We start from the raw sequence: 11299 nt of genomic DNA, 5'->3' as shown, positions 1-11299 counted from the left end.
ATGGGGCAGTATTTCGATTTATTCTGCTTTTTGTCCATGGGATGTGGCTGGGCCATTTTCCACGCAGTTGAATAGATGAGTGTTTCAGCTGACTGAAAACGCTTAACAAGGCACTTTGCTTGGTCTGGAGCACAGTTTGTTTGTACAACAGCTTAGCTATTGTCAGGGCTAAATAACGCTGCTTTCTTCAGCACTCTGGACTTCTGTCTCAAGATATGGGTTCAAACATGTGTTTTGCTCAAATATGTTCGGATCCACCATCATTAAGGTGGGGATATTTGTGAAACTTCTGTTGTTTAATTATCATTCATGACTTGATGTGTTTGGACTGCAAAATTTTAATCCAATTAATTTTCTATGGGTATACTTAGCTCTGTCCAAATATAAAATGTTTCTTCTAGTTCCTTGCACGTGTGGAGTTCTGTGTTGTAGCGTAACAATGTGGGCACCTCTTGATTTGGATTTTCTTGTTGTTCCTGGTAGGCATTATCTGCATCCCTTATATACCAGGCTTGATCTCTTGGTTTGATAGGAGTAGAGAGAAAGATTTTTTTTCCCTTATCTTTTTCATAGCAAGACAGCATTTGTTATTCATTCCTCTTGCATTTATCAGCTTGCTAGGTTATTTCAATATCTGCATCATCCTGCTATTGGCATTAAAGTCGAATGAGAGTATGTTCTGTGCCCTTTCTTTCTTTAGTGCTTATGGTAAGTGATGTTGAACATGAGAGAGAATAGTTGATGGTAATCAGCAAGAGGTTTCCTTGCCAATATGTTACCTGATGCAGTGAGATTTCATTGAGTCTAGAGCCAATATCAATGACTTCCAGAGCTATTCCCTCCTGACTCTATAGTACTGTGCCGCCTTTGTCCTGGTGATGGAACAGAAGATATGCAGGAACAGTGATGGAAAAGTTGGGGACATTGGCTGCATAATACAATTCTGTAAGAAAGAATGTCAGGTTTGTCAAGTTTATGGGTGGGCTGTCCTAATGTAGGCATGTTCCCTGATATTAGCAAGGTGGACTTTGCAGGATTAGTTGAACTGGGTGAGTTTTTATTATTTTTGGTGAATAAGTTGACATTGGTCCATCTGGTTTTATTCTTGTGCAACCTTTCTGGACCAGTTTGGCACAATTGAATGGCCATGGATTGCGAATCTTTTATATGACAGGCCAAGTATTGATCGGAGTGAACTTAGACAAGTTTCTACAACAATACAGTAATTTTGTTAACTGCATTTAAATTTCTTCACCTACGGTGGATGTCTTTAAACTTTTGCATCTACAGCATTCATCTGGAATTCTGGTAACATGAGCAATAACATTTACATTTCACTGGACTCGTAATCCAGTGACCCAAGCTCCTGCTCTGGAGATATGGATTCAACTTCCACCATGGTAATTGATACAATTTGAATTCAGGTAGTAAATCTGGCATTGAAAGTTAGCCTCAGTGATGATGATCATGAAACTATTATCGATTGTTTTAAAAACCTATCTGCTTTGTTGAAGTCCTTTAGGAAAAAAAATTGCTATCTTTAGATGGATGGCTTACATGTGATTAATAGCACTGTGACTATTAATTACCCTCTGAAATGGCATACCACTCAGTTCCAGGCTAGTTATGGATGAGTAACAAATCAACATCCTATGAGTGAAGAAAGAAAAACATAAATTACCACTACCTTTACAAGTTTGATTACTAAATTTTCCTATAGTTGTAGTAATTTGGAATTACATTGTTCAGTTTAAACTTATTTATATTACTATATGGTGCATATCAGTCTTAATAAGTTAGTAGGTAAAGCAATGTTTTTCATGACTTTCAATCTTCTTACTACCAACTGTTTTCATAATTAGTGGAAAAATAGCTAAATTGGTTATGTGCTATTATTTTCTCTTTCCTACTGAACTTGGAAACTTGGATGCAAAAGGAACCTTGAAATGAAATGACAAGGAGAGCAATCATTGAAGCCATAACTTTATAGTACTTGTTAGTTGAATAAATTTCCAAAACGCTATAGCTGCCAGCCGATTTCATCTAATTTATAGCCTGACAATAAAGAACACAACAATAATGCACCATTTATTTTTATTAGATTATCAATTATAAAACTGAAATGTTACATGGCTGTTTCCTGATGTTGACTTGAATTTTAATGTTCAGTTCCAATGGGATTGTTTTCTGTAAACTTTGAAAATGCTTGGAAAAATAAGTCCTAATAGTAGTGATATAATACCAAAACCTTTCAATTTTGGTACTGATGAGTTGATTTTGTACTATCTCACAAGATAAAACTAGATGAAATAAATTTAGCATATATTTTTGAAAAAATGTTTAATTTTCCAGGTTTGATAACATTCCACCAAAGAAATTGGTCACAAGAATTCTTGGCGTAAATTTCTGAAATATCTCATTTTCAATGCAAAATTGATGGCAGTACCAAAATTGAGGTAAAAAATTTATGCCCTTGTATTTTTATTTTTTAAGCTGAGTTTCATTTCAACTTCAGATGTAATCCTTGTAAGGTTACAATGGTGTTTTCCTTAAAAATTGGCATATGCACAGAGGTGAGTATTTATTTACATTTCCAGTTCCATTTTTAACTCTCCTGCTGGTGTAGAGTTTCTATAGGTAATGTTAACCATGGCTACCTCACCTAAGGGATTATTCTTAACCCTATCCTTTGACAGTTAAAAGGATTGAGCAGCAATACAAAGTAGTTAAGACAGTCATTCATAGAATTCTACAGAAATGTACTCTGTTTTTTTCAACGTATGAGGATTTGCATCTTTTTCGAGCTTTTCACAGCCATCAGACATCAAAATACTTTCCAGCCAATTAAGAACTTTGAAGTCATGATGTGGAGGAACTGGTGTTGGACTGCGGTAGACAAAGTTAAAAATCACACAACACCAGGTTATATACCAACAGGTTTATTTGGAAGCAGTAGGTTTTGAAGCGCTGCTTCTTTGTCAGATGATTGTGAAGCAGGGCCATAAGACACAGAATTTATAGCAAAAGACTACAGTGATACTATGATACATTAAACAAACCTAGATTGTTAAGTCTTTCATCTTTTAGAATGGATTTTCTGGGTTTGGTTCTTTAATATGTAAATCCCAGAACTACTTCTAAGTCACATTCTCAAGATAATTTAAGGTTTCATATCAAAAAGTGACATCTCAGCTCAGATAAGGCCTTAAAGGTGTGAGTCAGGCCAATCTTGAGTCAGACTGGTTCTATTTCCTAAGTGGAAGTTACAAATATTATATGGATTCACTGCCTGCATTGACTGCTTGCAGGTACTGCATTTTTTGAGCACAATAGAATGTACTTGCTAATATAATTCTGCAAATACAAATTCACCCCATAAACTTTTATGTGTATGCGCGTGCAGGCGAGAGGTACAGAGTGAGTGTGTGCATGTGAATGTGAGTGCACGTGACAGAGAGTGTGTTTGCCTGTGTGCAAACATGGTAAAGTGTGTGTGTGAGTGTGATGGAGTATAAGCCCACAAGAGGGTGTGTGCATGGATGTGAGTGTGGGAAGTGTATGTGTGTGCGTATGAGAGAGCTTGTGTATGAGAGGGGTTCAGCATGAGTGTGACAGTATGTAAGAGTGTGTGTGTGTATATGCTTGTGTTCATGTCACGCTACAGGTGACCCGACTGCACTATACAGGGTACACTATCTCTCTCTCACTCACATATACATATGCAGACCCTCTCTCATACGCACACACACATAACTTGCACACTCACACCCATGCACACACCCTCTCATAGGCTTATGCTCCATAACACACACACTTTACCAAGTTTGCGCACACACAAACACACAGTCTCTGGCATGTACTCACACTCAAATGCACACACTCACTCTGTCCCTCTCTCCTGCATGCGCACACACATAAGTTTATGAGGTGAATTTATATTTGCAGATACATTCTATTTTGAAAAATGCAGAAACTGCAAGCAGTCAATGCAGGCAGTGAATCCATATAATATTTGTAAATTCCACTTTGGAACTAGAACCAGTCTGATTCAAGATTGGCCTGATTCACATCTTTTAAGGCTTTGTCTGAGCTGAGATGTCACCTTTTGACCTTTTGTTATGAAACCTTAAATTATCTTGAGAATGTGATTTAAAAGAAGTTCTGGGATTTACATATTAAAGAATCAAAACCAGCAAATCCATTCTAAAAGACGAAAGACTTAATCTAGGTTTGTTCAATGTATCATTGTATCCCTGTAGTCTTTTGCTATAAATTCTGTGTCTTGTGGTCCTGTTTCACAACCATCTGACGAAAAAGCAGCGCTTTGAAAGTTAGTGATTTCAAATAAACCTGTTGGACTATAACCTGGTGTTGTGTGATTTTTAACTTTGTACTTTTGAAATACAGTCACAAGAAAACACAATTGTTAATTGGTATACAGCAAACTCCACCAAATTGCAATGTGATAATGACTAGTTAGTCTGCTTTTGTTGATTGAGGAATAAATATTGGCCAGAACACCAGAGCTAGCTGCGATGCGCTTTTTCAGATCAGTATCATAGAAACCTTTGGATCCACGCAGACAGGCAGATGGAGCCTTATAATGACTTGTCCAACAGACGGCAAATAGCAGTAATCCTTACTACTGCACTGCAGTGGCAGTCTGTATTTTTTGTGCTCATGCATTGGAATGGGATTTGTGACTCAGAAGTAAGAGAGTGACAAATTCAGCAATGTCTTGTAGTGGCTAATAATGATACATCATGGATCAATGAGAGAACAGTGAAAGTTGAAACTAAAATGGTTTACACCATTAAGGAAATTATGACAAAACTGAATTTAAAGAAATTTGGACAGAATTCATTAAAAAATGAGAAAAGCAAAAGCAAAGTGGAATTGCCAAAACAGATTATCAAGGAGTTTAAAATGAAATATAATGTCCTCTGAATTTATAACAAATAAAATTTAAGATAAGGATAGAAGTACTAGGAGACACACAATCTAAACTCTCAATCAATTACAGTAAATTGGAAGAATTATATTTACCTTGATTTACCATGGAAGCCGACAAGCATGACAATACAGCAAGAGATCTGAAAAGTCACAGGCTGAAATGTTTACCTGATCGGCTGAGTGTATTAGGGAAGTAGTGGAGATTTAAAATCTGGGGGTGTGCTGGGGGCATATTTTGTCTGTTACCTACATTCCCCTGCATCCCCATCTCCAATATTTTACCAGGGGCGGGGTACTAACCACTTAAGATTGTCCTCTCTCATCACTGGTATTTCATATTTGAAGGGTGCGCCTGCACCAGGTGGCATGACTGCTATGAGTTTTGGTGGAGCAGGCCTTCAACTTGATTAGGCACCTAGTGCTCAATGGAAAGTTACCTGCCCTGGCAAGAAAAATCAACTTTCCTTGAACTTACCCTATTGACCTTCCAATTTGCCCATCTACCCTCTTCTGCAGGAGCTCTCTTACTGGTCTCAGTATAGCCACCCGACTTACCATTGAATCTGGCCCCTTGAGATGTTCCTGCTTGGAAACCAATTGCATTCCAGCACTGATGACTGTTTTGGGTGGTGTTGCCGGAGTGAGAGAATTGCTCCCTTATTGGTCATCTACACCTGGAAGGAAGGAACCTGCAGAGGAGTAGATGCCACAACTTCAGACAATTGAGGATGATCATAAACTCCACTGTGGCTTTCAGAGCTGTTCAGGAAGTTTCAGACTCAGCTTTTCAACAAATGGGCAATGCCATAAGCTCCGTGTACAAATTTTATCCTTGGAAGACAATTAAGATAGAAGATGATTAATAAAAATAACTCTAGAAGTTTGAGAGGATAAAATCTCTGATTTCAAATTAATTATAAAAGCAAATATTAGGAGTTCCCAACTTTATATCGAGAGGGCTGGTATACAAGGATGCAGAAGCAATGCTGCAGTTACACAACCTTGTTAGACCCCTCTTGAACTAATATGAGCAGATCTGAGCACATACTTAGGAATTGGAGGGAGTACACTCCAGGTTTGCAAGAATGAAACCTGGACTTCAGGGGTTAGGTTGTGTTATTATTTTCAGCAGAAGAAATATCTATTTACTGTCATACTCTTATACTCTTTCTAATATCTTGCAATCAGTCAACTACATAGGGACTGGAGTCCAGAGAGCAACCTCCCAAGGTCTTGAAGGAGGAAGACGCCTTAGAACATGTCTTTCCCTAATGGGAGCACTTAAACCTGCTTGGCCAGTACACAGGCTGAAGGATATGATACTTTGGAGCTGAAGGACTCAGGGGAGACAGAGTTAGCTGTGGCCAGTGCTGAGGATGGAGGACAGACTTGGCCTGCTGGGCAAGCTGGAGGTGCAGAGCCTCAGAACAATAAAACCAATAATTGTCCCTGGAGATTATGTGCTTAAATGCCAGTATTCTCTGAGGCAATGTAAAATCATGAGAATGGACAGTGGAGTCACCTCATGCTGCCATAATACTACTGTACTTTATGCACTTGAACTCATCTGTTGAAAAAGAGCTTGAACTCATCTGTTTCCCAATCTCAGTGAAAGCTATGTGGAGCATCATTCTGTAGATACAGAAACAGTGCATTGACATGCAGAGGATGCATGCCAGACTCAACCTTATTGTCTAATTTTGTGACAGAGTCTGCTCGACAGTGACAGCGCAGTGCATCATGATGAGGGTGGCTGTCTAGCATATTTCAGGCCTAGCAGTCAAGAGCAAGCATCCTATCTGCATCTCATCCTCTGCCACAGAGGCAAAAACCTCATTGGAGTGGCCATCAGCAGTGGCCACTACGTCATTAATATTTCTATGTTGGTCATTTGGATGTTTGGCAGCAATAAACCCCAAGCCAATGAACTTGAAAAGTTATTGAACCAAGTTTTGAGAAGATTTGTAGCTCAGGTTGAGGTTTTGGATGTAGGTTTGCTCACCGAGCTGAAAGGTTCATTTCCAGATGTTTCGTTACCTTACTCGGTAACATCTTCAGTAGACCTCATGCAAAGCAATGCTAAAAATTCCTGCTTTCTATTTATATGTTTGGGTTTCTTTAGAGTGGTGATGTCATTTCCTGTGGTGAAGTCACTTCCTGTTCTTTTTCTCAGGGGGTGGTAGGTGGTGTCGAACTCGATGTGTTTGTTGATAGAGTTTCGGTTGGAATGCCATGCTTCGAGGAATTCTCGTGCGTGTCTTTGTTTGGCTTGTCCTAGGATAGTTGTATTGTCCCAGTCGAAGTGGTGTCCTTCCTCATCCGTATGTGAAGATACTAGTGAGAGAGGGTCATGTCTTTTTGTGGCTAGTTGGTGTTCATGCATCCTGGTGGCTAGTTTTCTGCCTGTTTGTCCAATGTAGTGTTTGTTACAGTCCTTGCACGCTATTTTGTAAATGACGTTAGTTTTGCTCATTGTCTGTATTATTGAACCAAGGTCGACTTGTGTGTTTGCATATGATGCTGGTGAAACTCTGGTGAATGGAAAGTTGGCAAGGCACTGAAGTGCATTTGTGAAGATTATACTGCGAAAGGTAAGAATCTAGAACCTTCCTGTCTTGCTGCCCTGGAGTTTGTCTTTGGTCGAGCAAAGCTCAGTTCCAGTTGGACCAAACTTGGAGAAACTTGATGCCATTTCCTCTTTAATTATTATTTAATTAGCATTGGATTGTAGATACTACCTGACATGCCCATCTCTCCAATCTCCATAAAAGAAACATTATGAAAAGTGCAAAGATACAAAGGATACTTCTGTCAACTAAATGTAGAAACATGTGTGGCAACGTAAAAATGAAATGGGGGAACATTTGTACTAAAAAGCTTAGAGTGACAATTAATCAGGAGATTTACAAACGTTTCCCAAAAAAAGATTAACAGTAGCAAAGGCTTAATAGCACAACTTTAAGACTGAGAAATCTTCTAAATGTTCTTAAGAAAATTAAAAATTAAGGAAAAGAAGGAGAGATAGGAAATTGTGGCCTTAAAGGGATATGCACTGTGGATGTTAGCCTGTCAATTTCTTTCTCAGATGCTGTTTCCAGCACGTTGCCAGAATTTTGTGTGTTTATTTTGGCTGGAATCAAATCCTATTTATTCAATGTGTTTTGGTAATTAGCTGCAGCTGGGAATTCTGCATCATTGTGTTGCCAACACAGTAAGGGACATACTACATTCTTCTCTCAATTTTTTTTTTGCCTCTGTCATGCCTTTGCACATTACTTTCCATGATGTTACTGCCTCCTCTGTTGTCCTGACAGCATGTCAAACCTGGCTGTTGGAAAGAAAATACACATCTGTCCCCTTGACGAGTTGACCACAAGTTCATTAATTGTCTTAAATAGTCATTAAGCAAATGTAGATGGGATGTTTCTTCTGGGTTCCATTGCTGTATCCCAAAATATGTAATTCCCAAATTGAGAACTGCTGGTGAACATCTTAGTCAAACTAATCATACACGGTGGCTCAGTGGTTCGTACTGCTGCCTCACAGCGCCAGGGACCTGAGGTTCATTTCCCACCTCAGGTGACTGTCGGTGTGGAGTTTGCACGTTCTCCCTGTGTCTGCGTGGATTTCCTCAGGGTGCTCCAGTTTTCTCCTACAATCCAAAGATATGCAGGTCAGGTGAATTGGCCGTGCTAAATTATCCATAACGTTAAGTGCATTAGTCAGAGATAAGTATAGGGGAGGGGAATGGGTCTGAGTGGGTTACTCTTTGGAGTGTCGATATGGACTTTTTGGACCAAAGGGCCTGTTTCCACACTGTAGGGAATCTAATCTAATTTAATCTAAACATTTTATTCAGTGTGAACAAGCACGGATGAGTTTCAGCAACTCAGTTCTATTTTTTGTTTACTGATTGCCTCCATGTAATGTTTTGCCCCTGTTGGTTCATTTGTTAAATCTGACAAAATAATAGATGGATTTTAGCAAAACGAAGCAAATCAGTAGGTCATAGCTCAAGGAAGAAATGATTAGTTTTTGGCAAAGACGTGCATCCAATCCAGGTCCTGAATTACTTTTTTATAGTGATGGGACAAATTGACTTTAAACAAAAACTCTTGTGGATTGTTTTTGGTTATTTTAGAATGTTGTGGATTGTTTCAGCTGCTATGATGAAATTTTAAATGTGCCTGGACAGAAACAATGCTGGACTACCCTGGCTTAGAAATGACTGCTTTTTTATTTTATCAGCAGTAATGTTGCAATAGTGCTGCAATAGTGCTCAATTCTGCCTTTAGCATACAGCCACATTTTTCAGAAATAGTTTCTCAAAAGTGATCAGTGATGGGATGTCTGAGCGATGTTTTTCTATTTCTCCAGCCCAGCACACCACACCGGGGGCATCACGGTGGCTAAGTAGTTAGCATTGCAACCATACAGCAGCATTCTAGCCTCAGGTGACTGTTTGTTTGTGTAGAGTTTGCACATTCTCCCCATGTCTGCTTGCGTTTCCTCCAGGTGCTCTGGTTTCCTCCCACAGTCCAAAGATGTGCAGATTAGGTGGATTGGCCATGCCGAATTGGCTGTTGTGTCTAGGGATGAGCAGGCTAGGTGAATTAGCCATGGGAAATGCAGGGTTATAGGGATAGGGTGGAGGGGATCGGAATGTTTTTTGGAGGGTCAGTGTAGACTTGATGGGTCGAATGGCCTGCTTCTACACTGTAGGGATTATATGATTCTGTGAAACACATCTCTACACTGCTGCCTCACTGGGATTATATGATTCAACAATCAAACTTGAGACCCTACTTCACCTAACAATAAATTACCTTCACAAAATAAGTTAGGAAAAGAGATATATTGATATAAAGAGTGTGTTTAATACTAAACTTCTTAGTAAGGAATTTGTTCCCTGTGTGGCAGAGACTGTTTGAAGGTTTGTATAAAGACAATGGAGTAATTAATTCCTTAAATGCTTTTTGTTGTCTTTTGCTTGCTTTATCCAGAATTAAGACTGCTGTAAGCGCAGGATTTTTTTTGATACCTTATTTTAATTTTATTTGAGCTGATATTGACCAAGATGTTTTTGGAACTTTTTAGCTTTCATTGTGGAATGCCTGTACAGTGACTCTTTCTTGCACCAGCCTGCATTATAGTTGATCATGCAGGGATGTGATTAATAGAATAACTGGAATTTTCATTATAATGGAAGATTGTGAAAATCATGATAGAAGCTGAGGTCCAGAAGTCCCATTCTCAAATGTGGCTCCAAACATTTCAACAGGGATAAAGAATGGGGATTGGAAGAGAGTTCCACTTTCCACACATTGTTCACAGAGTAACTTCCCACAGAAGGCAGCAGTGGTTTCCAGTCCATGTCTGAGTTTTGTTCTCCAGATGCAGGAACGCAGCGTATGCAGATTAGACCCGGTAAGAATGGAATCCTTTGGAAAGTTGCAGTACCTTTTTTGATATGGCACTGGAACACCTTTGGTTAGAACTTAGGTGTCTCTTCTAAAATTGTTAAAGGTAGACATAAATATATTTAAATAGTGCGTTGGTTCATTTAAATTTTCAAGAAGGCTGCTAAAAGCCATTGTCAAAAATGTCTTATGTAACTGTTGAACAAGGTATTCAAAGTCCTTCCCCTTGAAAGTATTTTTGTAAAAACTGTCTGTGTTCAAACAAAACATTTTGCTCTGTTGACCTGGGCCTGTGGGTTCTCAGTTGCATAACTGAGTTCTGAACTTCCATTGTCATATTTTGAATCACAGCTCCAAATGGTCATAGTATTCCTGAAGGAACATTGTTTTTTATGCGAAATCAGGATGGCATGGGACTTGGAAGGAAGTAAGACGTAGTGGTGTTCCCATGTGCCTTCTCCCCTTGTGTTTTTAATTGGCAGATGTTGAAAGGTTGGAAGATGCTGTCAGAGGTCACCACTGTTGTTGCAGTGTATCTTGAAGACAGCACACACTATGCCACAGTGTACCATTATAGTTGGAATAAAGTTTAAACTGGTGGATTTAATGATAAGCAAAGAGACTTTCTTGGAGAGATTTATTCTTCTAATATTCATTGTGTTTGCATCTTCCTGGACATGAGGGAAAACACCTCTTCACCATGCTTCTGTGGTTCATTGCCATCAGACTCTTGAGCACAAGATTGAATGTCAGACAAATTTTTCTGTAGCAGTCCTTCTGTTGTCAGGTCAATTTGCCCTTCCACGTTTAGATTTTTTTGTGGATCAAATTGCTGACTATGCAAGCTAATAACTTGACAGTGAGAGAAACAAGACATTTGTGATCTGAGTGAACGGTGAAACCAACCATTCAGATTGAAGAATTGT

General features: G+C 39.0%; 1 protein-coding gene across 3 annotated transcripts in view; it reads left to right on the top strand.

Annotated features, from left to right (window-relative positions):
* The first annotated feature begins 226 nt into the window (after window positions 1–226).
* fhit (fragile histidine triad diadenosine triphosphatase) overlaps window positions 227–11299 on the top strand; it is a 1108831-nt gene continuing 1097758 nt past the window's right edge. For 2 of the 3 annotated variants that reach the window (XM_043708213.1, XM_043708212.1), the window contains exon 1: window positions 228–268. The gene's annotated coding sequence lies outside the window, so the exon portion shown is untranslated. Of the gene's footprint in view, window positions 269–11299 lie in introns of all 3 variants that reach the window. The other variant, XM_043708211.1, reaches the window with a different exon arrangement.

This window comes from Chiloscyllium plagiosum, chromosome 18, assembly GCF_004010195.1.
Source record: "Chiloscyllium plagiosum isolate BGI_BamShark_2017 chromosome 18, ASM401019v2, whole genome shotgun sequence".
NCBI classification, from domain to species: Eukaryota; Metazoa; Chordata; class Chondrichthyes; order Orectolobiformes; family Hemiscylliidae; genus Chiloscyllium; species Chiloscyllium plagiosum.
This window is presented reverse-complemented; position numbering and strand designations above follow the sequence as displayed.